This window comes from Carlito syrichta, unplaced genomic scaffold (assembly GCF_000164805.1).
Source record: "Carlito syrichta isolate Samal-C Ts95f unplaced genomic scaffold, Tarsius_syrichta-2.0.1 Scaffold313900, whole genome shotgun sequence".
NCBI classification, from domain to species: domain Eukaryota; kingdom Metazoa; phylum Chordata; class Mammalia; order Primates; family Tarsiidae; genus Carlito; species Carlito syrichta.
This window is the reverse complement of record NW_007257996.1, coordinates 261,731-271,747: the sequence shown is the minus strand read 5'-3', so window position 1 is coordinate 271,747 and position 10,017 is coordinate 261,731. Positions and strand designations below refer to the sequence as shown.

General features: G+C 62.5%; 1 protein-coding gene across 1 annotated transcript in view; it reads right to left on the bottom strand.

The window, feature by feature from the left end:
* The window catches only part of KCNT1 (potassium sodium-activated channel subfamily T member 1), an 86,465-nt gene that overhangs the window by 39,150 nt on the left and 37,298 nt on the right, over nucleotides 1-10,017 (bottom strand). The window lies entirely within an intron of this gene.

The window sequence follows — 10,017 nt, the reverse complement described above, 5'->3', positions numbered from 1 at the left end:
CTCCAGTCTGGGCGACAGAGTGAGACTCCAACTCAAAAAAAAAAAAAAAAGAAAGTGATTAAACATTCCCTGTCCCCAAAGCACAGAACACACCAGGTGACGTGAACCGAGTGTTGGCAGCAGCCTTTGTGGGGGCCCTGCCGTGGGACCAGAGTGAAGGGAGGGAGGCCCCAGCACCTGCCCTGCTCTGCCCCAGGGGCCACAGCAGCCTCTGCTGGTCACAGAGTTCAAGAAGGGCCCAGGAAGAGGCGGTCACAGCTGGGGCACAGGCTGGGTCCTCTGCAGGGAGGTCACTGGTACCCCGGTTGTCTGGGGCCTGGGCAGCAAGACAGCCTCCCATAGACCATTCATCCAGCCAGACCCAGTGCAAGTGGAGTGGTCCGTGCACCCCAGTGGAACTCACTGCACCCCAGCACACCACAGTGTTCCCCAGCAGACTCTTCTGCCCCATCCCTCCTTCCAGCCTCTTCCCCAGGTCCCTCCTCCAACCGCCCCCCTCCGGCTTGTCTCTGAGTTCCTGAGCCCACCCTCCTCTGTGTGTGGCACCTGGAGCCCTGGTCAGGAGAGGCCCCTCACTGGACATGAGTCTCTTTTGAGGGTTCCTCCAAAGTCTTCCTCTGAATGAGGGGCTCAGGCAGCAAGTTCGAGGTCAAGGACAGGTAGATCTGGTCTGATCGGGTCCAGGGAGGCAGGCAGGGGCAAGGGGGAAGTGGTAAGTCTGGGGTTTCCTGCAGTGCCCCCCTCACTGCCAGGGTCCTGAGAGCCCACCGTGTCCTAGAAGCATAGAGCTCAGGAACACACCTCCCGTCATTCTCCTGCCCTCCACAGTGAAGGCCTCAGTGGAGGGTCCTCCCACTCTGTCCACCCCTGCTCCCTCCTCCCACAACACCAAGGCCCCCCGAGCCTCTTCCTCCCCGCTGGGCCTCTCAGCACCAGCTTCCCTTCCTCTACCAGCTCTAGTTCTCCCATTCTTCTTGGGGAACACCAGGGTGGGTGCCTCTCCACGCCCAGCCAGGTGTTCAATGCCACCTGTGCTCGGGTAACAGTCCAACTGGCTCTGCTGGGGGAAGTCCCACCTGACTCTACCCTCCAGCCTCCCCGGGGCAAAAGTCTTCACTCCTGAGCACACCAGCCCCTCCTAGGCCAGGCCATGAGTAAGCCTCCGCCGATCATGGCTCTGCTCTCGGGACATTTCCTGCCTCCCTGCAGCTGGAAGCCCACTAGCTCCAGGCTCTCCCAGGATCCTCCCTGGTAGGAGGGAGCCCAAACCCCCTCTCTGCCCCTCTGCCCCGTCTGGTCCCACTGAACAGCTGGACATCACCACGTGAGATGTTCCTGCCCTTCCAACCTGTCTGTCTCCCATGACTGGGCCTACAGGCTCATCCCTGGCCTCTCACCTCCAGGCCTGAGGGTCCCTGGCCTCTACCCCTCTGGTGGCTGCTGGTTCCACCTTGACCACCACCCCATGCCAGTACTGAGCATCCCACACACCCCCATGCCCAGTTCTGGCTGCGCTTCCCCAGCTCCATCCTTGGCTCCTTTCCCCGGTTCTGGGCCCGGGGTTGCTTCTGCTCCTTCCCTTCAGCCCCATGGACCTGGCCCAGCTTGGAAAACATGGCCATCGGCCAAGACCACGAAGCCAGCAGGTCCTGGTAGTCTCTCCACAGCCTTCACTGCTGAGAAACCCAGAGAAAGTCGACCGTGCAGGTGTTGGCAACCCACGGGGCTTCCTGGCAACAACAGCCCACCTTCTGTATCTGAAGTCGGAGGCTCCTGCCCAGGATGTGGGTTCAGAACTGCCGACCTATGACTGGTCATGCTCTGGACAACGCCCCTGCCCCCACGGCCCAGCCTCAGATGAGGGCCTCCTGTGCCTGGCTGGGCTGGAATGAGGGCCAGGCTGGGCTTCAGCTCCACTGAAGTGGAGACTCCAAGGCTGCCAGCATGCGGGACAGACAGGAGAGTGGCCCAGGGCTTGGCTCCTACAGTGGGCATGCCTGGCCCAAGTTCCAGGGTGTTGGACAGGCTCCCATGACCCCCAGGCTGGACCCCTGGTCCTCTCAGGGCGAGTGACAGCCAGCCGCGGATGCCTTCCTGGGCAGCCCCCGTGTTCTCAGTGGGCAGTGCCCACCCAGAGGGACGGCGCTTACCACATGACCGGGAGAACCCCTTGGGCAGCAGCCCTGGTTCCCCTCAAGGGTGGTGCCCTGCAAAGCAGGGAAATTAACAAGGCTGTCTTGGCCTTTAATTTTTCATGAGCTGTGGTCACCTACTTCTCCCAGCCCCACCACAAAAAGTGGATTAAAATCATTCATTTCCCCTGAAGCAGGCTTACTGGGACTGTCGTGACTGCCTTAACCCATTGCAAAGGGGCACCTGGGGGGACGCCTGTGGCCACTACAGCCTGGCCGAATTGGCTCTGGGCAGGCCCCGGGGAGCAGAGTGAGACCCCCTCTGTAGCTACCTGAGCCCCTGCTGCCCCCAGGTCACGGGCACTTGGGGCCTGGGTGGACTGCTCACACCTCGGGGCACAGAACCATCTTGGCCGGGCAGTCACAGGTCTGGGGCTAAGACCCAGTGTCCTTGAGAAGCCAGACACAGACTCTGCCCCTTCCCTGCCCTGTCCTTCCCTGCCCTGCCCTCTCCTGCTACAAGCCTTCCCTCCTCTCCTCACCTGCCTCACCCCTACCTTCCTCCCTCCTCCCCCTCCCCGCCCCTTACTCACACTGCCTCTTCCCTCCCCTTCCCCTCCTCCCCTGTCCTGCCACTCACCTGAGTGCTCCTCTACCTATCTGTACCTCAACCTCCTCCTGGGGAATGGGGACAATGACAAGACCCATCCTCACATCAGCCTGAGGGCACCGGCAGGTGAAAGAGCCCTGTCCTTGCGGAATGATCTGACCACCTCTCCCAACCACCTCCCCCACTTCTCCCCAGATGTGCTTGCACGAGAGTTCTGTGCGAGATGGCTGGGGTTGGGGGTGGGGTGGCTGGGCCTGATGCCTTCCATCAGGGGTCAGGATGATGGTGCAGGCCTCAGGCACAGCCCTGCCAGGGTTCTGCACCATGCAGCTGAGCCTGGAACTACGGGCAGTAGTGGGACCCTGGTGGGCTGCACGCCTGCCCCCTAAGGGTCTGTACAGCTGTGGTGGCACAGAGAAGCAGAGGTGGCCAAGAACACACGGGAGGTCCCGTGCTGCCGGGCAAGGACGAGGAAGAGAAACCTCCTTCCTGTGTCCACTCTGCTCACTCACTAGTTCACTGATTTGTTCACCTGACAGATAGGATGAAAGCACCCCCTGGCATAGTCTGCTGGGAATAGCGACAATTCCAAGGGCCCAGCACCCACCTGTGCACAGCACCCCAGGCCCCGTCATCCTGTCTCGATGCCCCTGGGAACCAGGTCAGAGGGCACAGGTTCACATGCATCGCAGGAGGGGGCGTTCACCTATCCTCAACAAGTCTGCATTCCAGCCTGGTGGGGAGGGCAGGGCACACCAGGGGGCCACCGCCTCCACTGCCCATGCATGGTCAGAGCCCAGAAACAAGGTCAACACAGGGCAGGCCTGGGTATGGGACCGGGAGGCCACTGGGAGTTCAAGCTTCCGATAATCCCTTGCGACCTCCTGGGGTCAGGCCACGATCCCCAAGGACTCAACAGGCCAAACCTTGGGACAGCCACTAGCTGGACCCAACTGTCGTGCCTATGCTTGCACTGTGAGGACAGGACCAGCTGTGGAGTATCCCCTGAGCTCTGCTGCAGGTCCCTGGGAGGGCCCCAGCCAGCCTCACCCCTACACAGTGAGACCCAGGTTTGTCCCAGCCAGCCCCACCCCTACACAGTGAGACCCAGGTCTGCCAAGGCCCGTGATGCATCCAGTCACCCACAGGCAGCAGGGAACCCTGTCCCAGGTGGCGGCTCTGCCCCAATCCTGGGTGGCTAGCATTGAGCTTGTTGGGCCCAGTGTGTGCCCATACCAGCTGCCTCCCTATGCCCAGGGTCTCTCACACTGGTGGGCCTGGGAAGGCCTCTCATGGGGCAAAGTGCTCTCCCGGCACTCACCCTCGAGCCAGGATGGGACCCCTTGAGGCGAGGGCCAGCCGCTGTGTCAAGCAGGCAGCAGAGGCCAGGTGGTGACCGTTCTCCCTGCTGACCAGCGGGCTGGCTGCAGGCTGGCGAGAGGCCTTTCAGGGACTCCTGGCAGGTGGCCTGAGCAGATGGTCTGTGCCCGGAAGCTTCCCGCACAGTGCCTGATGCCCAGGCGCCCGGCATGCCACCTGGGAGACCACTACAGCCCTGCACTCACATGGGGCTGAGGTCCCAAGTCCCTTCTTCATCAGTCGCCGGGTGCCCCTGGACGGGGGCCTATGAGCTCTACATGAGACTCTGCCCACAGCGCCAGCAGGGAAGAAGGAAGGACAGGGCCCCAGCTCAGCACCAATCCCGAGGCTGGTTATTCTGAGCCTGGGCAGAGCCAATACCAGTTCAGGGGCCCAGAAAGTCAGACACGTGGTCTGGTCCCCACTGAGGTCCTTGTTCTGACACCCTTGGGCCTCTGGGACCTGCCCATGGCTTGGCCAGGGGCCCTGGTGAGCTGCCTCAGGACTGGACAGAGAGCCCTGCTGGGCCTCCAAGAGCTTAGGGCCAGCTCTGTCACAGCACAGATGATAGCCTCACCCCTCAGGTGGCCTAAGACTATCCATTTTCCCTGCAGGTCTGAGCCTCAGCCCCTTGGGGACACGGGGTGGGGTCGGGAGAGCTAAGGGGCACGGGCTCACTTTCTGTCTCACCACTGCTACCCTTCACACCATAGGTCCCTGGGCTGGGCAGACAGAGGCCCAGAATGGGGCACCAGCCTCCCAGCCTCCACGCTTCCTTTGGAGACAACAGCAGGCCTCACCACGGTGGCAAGAGGCCCTGGACCCTCAACAGATGAATTGAACAAAGTGATCACTGCCTATTGTTGATTAATGACAGTAGTCACCATCAGGGCCTGCCTGGGGGCAATGCTGACATCTGTGCCGAAGTGGGGTCTTCCTAGGTGTATGCAAGGATGTGGCTGCCCTGAGGGACTCTGGCTGCCTGGGCCTCAGGGCCTCCCTCCATCTGGCCACTGAAGTCACAAAATGTGGCCAGCAGGGCCACTCTGGCTGGGCTCACAGTGGGGAGTTGTGCAGCCTCTGAGAACCTAAGGCCCTGGGGTGCTTGGCCTGCACCGGCCACCAAGGCCAGCTGAAACCAGGGGTCCCACAGTCATCTGCACACTTGTTCTTGTAAGGCTCTGTGGCTGGAGTCCTCACTCAGTCTCTGGCTACTCCCGAGGGCCAGAGCCACCTCTGTAGGGGCCCCATTTCTGACCCCAGGCTCCTCCTCTAGGGGGCCAGTCACCATTCCATCCTGTCCCCAGCATCAGCACTGGGGCCCAGAGGCATCTGATAGGGCAGACAAATGCTGCCCCTGCAGGGGGCGGGGCCAGGCAGTGGACCCTCCCAGAGACTTGCCCCAGGGGTATGTGGTTACCTGTCTGTCACCGCGAGAGCCCTCCCCTGCAAAGCACTTACTGAGACAGGGAGGAGTCCAGGCTGAAATCTTCCACAGGAAGCCTGGGGACACAGAGGGGACACATCAACACGAAGACAGCAGATGGACAGACGGAGGACCTGGGCTCCAGGACAGGCAAGGCACAGACAGGCAGGAGGCTCTGAGCAGGTAGGAGGACAGCAGGGCATGCCAGTGTCCAGCACACCCCTGGCCTGGGGAGCCCCCGGGCACAGGGGGTGGTGCCCTGGGAGGCAGCCCAGTAGGCAGGGCGGAGTGGGGCACTGAGCCAGCCGGGACCCTGTGCCTGAGGAAGCAGCCTAACCCATGCGGGGACACTGGCACGTATACCTTCTCGTGCCTGGGCCAGATGGGGTGATGGTAGCACAAGGATGAGTCCACCCGCCTTCAGCCAAGGAGCAGGTGCTGATGCCCTGGGTGCTTGCTTGACCCTGCTCTGTGGGGAGCCGGCCCTGGGCCCCACGTGTCCCTGGCACCCAGGAGGAGCAGCGTTAGCGCCACTCACACTGTGGAGGCAGAGACGGCCTGGCAGATCCTGCGGGGTCATGCAGCCGGACGCGGTCAGTCAGGGCTCAGGCTTGCGTGGGACCCCTTGTGCATGTGAGGCCCTCCCATTCCCCCACCTATGCAGGGCCAGGGGCGCAGTGCCTGCCTGCCCCTCGGCCACCTGGGGTAGGACAAGAAAGGTCTGGGAGCCAGCACCCCCTGGGGAACTGGGCACCCCCACTGGGCTGGCACCATATGCCCATGACCCATTCAGGCTGGCCCAGGCAGCCTGGGCTTGTGTTGTCCCAGGCTGGTCTGCATGGGACATGGAGCTCAGCAGAAGAGGCTGGTGGGAGTTGGGGGCTAGGCGGCCTGGGGCTGCAGAAGGTTTCTGCCTTCCCTGACTCTTGGCTGTCCTGGGCCAGCTCCTCCTCAAAGGATTTGGAAGGGCCGCTCTCTTTTAATCCTCAAAGCAATCATTTTCCCGAAAAGAAAACAAAGGATCAGAGAGGACCACTGCCCTTCCGAGGAGGGAGGGAGCCAGTCTGCAGAGCTGGGTCAACCTCCCACCACAGCCTGGTCACGGGTGCACACTCCCCTGTCTGTGCCAGCTCTCAGGGGTCCTCAGTCCCAGCAGTACTTGTACCCTGGGTGGGCGGGGGAGGCCAGGGCTGGACACTCCCTGGGGAGGGCTGAGGTCCTGGTCAGGTGGCAGCTGGATCAGCGGCTCCACATAGAGCTGGGGGAAGCCTGGGCTCTACTGGGCCTGTGCTGAGGGGTCACTAAGAGCTTCTGGAAGACTTTATGTGTTTGTCCAGCTCAGGTTTCCTCATGCTGGCCCCCGTGCTGCCCTGAACCCTGATAACAGCTGCACTGGGTTGGCAAGAGCCTGGCTGGGTCACCACCTGTTGCAGGGACCGGGCACACGGGCTGCCCAGCCAGCCCCAGGGCACAGCCCACCAGGTGTGGACTCCTCTGAGGCCCCTCTCCCTCAGTCAGCCGGTGTGCACCCAATGCCTGGGGTGGGGGGGTGACACGTAATCCTCTCTTCTGGACAGACCCCTCCGTGTCCTCCATACAACTCTGGTCAAGCGTTCACCATGAGCTGCCCCGGGGCCTTCCACCTACTCTGCCTGAGACCTTGTTGCTCAAGTCCTTCCCCCTGGTCTGAGGCCCAGGAAAGATGTCCCCTCCTGGCGGGGGGGCTGGGGGGTGCTGCCAGACACACAGGCAAGGACCTGCCCAGGGACTACAGAAGGAAGGACAGTGGCAACAACATGGGACAAGCAACATGGGGCTTTTGGCCTCTGCACAGCCTGGTTGAGGGCTAGAGCCCATGAGCAGGAGGCCTGTCCCCTGCACAGACCTTGCCTGGTGAGCCGCAGGGGGAGAAGGGAAGGAGGACAGGGGGATCTGAACACAAGCAGGCCAGCAGGGCCCTGACGCTGGGCTCCCTGGGTCTGCCCATGCAGCAGGAAGCCTGAGGACCCCTGGGTCTCATCCCTAGAGCCTCCCACAGCCAGGCCAGTTGTCCGCACGTGAGCTTAACCTGATGCACAGCTGTGGCCTCCCTCCCGGGAGGAGGTCACGGCCCTCCTTGGGGCACCAGTGGTGGGGTCAGCAGGATGCTCAGGCCCTAGCCCTGCCTTCCCCTTGGGTCCTGTGGGGCCCGGGCAAGAATGGGAAGGGATCCCAGGGGCCACCCCTTCACGACTTGTGCCCAAGAGGGGCGGGCTCGGCTGCCAGGCCAGAGGGAGGCTTCTCCAGGAGGCCTCAGAGGAGGAGGCACAGGTGCCAGGGAGGCAGGATGGATGGGAGCCAGGGAGAATGAGGGGGTGGGTGCCGGGGAGGGGGTAGGGTGGGTGCCAGGCACCCTCTTCCCTCTGTGCCCGTGAACCTTGAGCCCAGAGTCACCTTGGAAAGAGGGGTTCCAGAGCAAGTGAGTTTGGGAACCTCTGAGTTATAAACTCAGGAAGGCTCGTCAGGTCATGAGAGTCTCCAGGGTCAACAGGGCCCTACCCGCAACAGAGGAATCCCCTTATTTTTGGCTGAATTGTGTCCCTCCAAATTCCTATGCTGAAGTCTGGACCTCACATATCACAGAATGAGACTGTGTTTGGAGAAAAGGCCTTTATGGAGGCTGTGAGGTAAAGGCCCTGACCCCATGTGCCTGGAGTCCCTATAAGAAGAGGAGAGGAGACACAGACAGACACAGAGGGAGGGCCCTGCGAGGACACAGGGACAGCGGTGTCTACACAGCCAGGCTGAGGTCTTGGGAGGAACGAGCTTCACAACGCCTTGGTCTCATGACTCCCATCTTCAGGACTGAGAAAGTCAATTTCAGAGGTGTGAACCCCTAGGTGGTAGAGGCCCTGGCAAACTAAGCCATGCTTCATGCTGGGGACATGCCAGGTACTAGCGTCTGGTTGTTCCCTGTGCTGTCTCAGAAGAATCAGACGCCAGGCAGGCACCAAAACACGTCTTGCGTGGGGAGGGAGGAAAGAAAACTCTAGAGCAAAGCAAGGGAGAGTCAAGTTTGAGGAGCTCAGACAGAAGCAAAACAGAAGGGGGCAGCTCAGAGAAGACGGACACTCGGGAGAGGCGTGTCCAGGCGAGGTGTCCCCTACAGGGAGTGCAGAGAGTGCTGGGCCCAGGGGCTGTGCAAAGTTGGGAGGGGGCCTTGTGGTGGAGGGCAGGGCACACGTGGGCCAGAGTGAGGGGTGCACTCCAGTGGGGACCACCAACACACAGAAGGATGACAGCAGCTGTGTGACCCATGATCCACTGGCTCACTGGGGTGGACGGCACCCACATCCTGCTCTGGTCTCACCTGGAATCTCCGTCAGATCCACATTACTAAAGAGCAAATCCAAGTCCTCCCCTTCTCAGGAACCTGCCTTGGCTCCCTACTGCCCTCCAGAGCAAACCTGCAATGTCTCCCAGGTGCCGCCCCAGCCTAATCCTTATCTCTTTTCTGGAAAAGTAGGTCCATGAGGACTCTGCTCCCTGGGGGCTGTGGGCACATAACAAGGTCACCCAGGTGAAAGGGTCAGCACAGATTGTGGCCCACAGGGCTGGGAGTGAGCCCTGTGGAAGGGCTTCCTGGAGGAGGTGGACTTGGGCCACAGGTCCTGTGCCGCACTGCGGGCTCAGATGCGACTAGGAGCCTGACCCCGCAGGGGCCCCGCTGGCTGTAAGTGGAGCTTCTGGGATCACACCCCACAGCGTCCAGAAAGAGGAGGGTGAGGAGAAGAGTCTGGTCCCCAGGGCTGTGGCCAGCGCTCACATCCCTGGTTGCGGCTGCCCATTAGTGGTGTGGGGGTGGGGGGAAGGCGAGGCACCCTGATGGCCTCCTCCACAGGCGGGAGCGCCGCCGGGCAGTGGCCTCCGCCCGCTCCCGGGGTGTGTGGGGAGCTGGAAACAGGGTGCGGGTGGGGAGGGCCCAGGTTGCCAGGTGGGGGGAGGCAGGGAGGCCCTGCCATCTGCCAGGCCCAGGCTCTGCCAGCCCTGGCCAGACAGCACGCCCCCACCTGGGCCCTCAGCCTCCCTTCTCCCGGAGGCCCTGGCTGTCTCCCCAGACTCCTGCTGGGCCAGTGCCCAGAGGCCCCCACTTGTGCCCGGCTGCCCCTCTCGCAGGCAAAGAGTCGTGCACACAACGTGTGCCCACACCAGGCCGGGTCTGATTCATCCTCCTTTCCCCCGCAGCTTCCCGAACGGCTCCCGGCAGGGGAAGGCCCGGCTGCCACATGCTGCTGCAGCCGCACCTCGGCGTCCTCATCTGTAAAACGGGGTGCTGCACCCCGCCCTGAGCTGGCAGGAGGGCCAAGGAGGGGCCAGGCTGTCCCCTGCCAGGTGGGCTCCCTGCACCGGGGCGGCTCCCACACCCAGCCTGCCACATGCACCGGGTGCAAGCCTGGTCTGCCCGGAAGCCTGAGCCCTGGCTGTCCCACCCCAGCCTGCCTGCGGCCCCC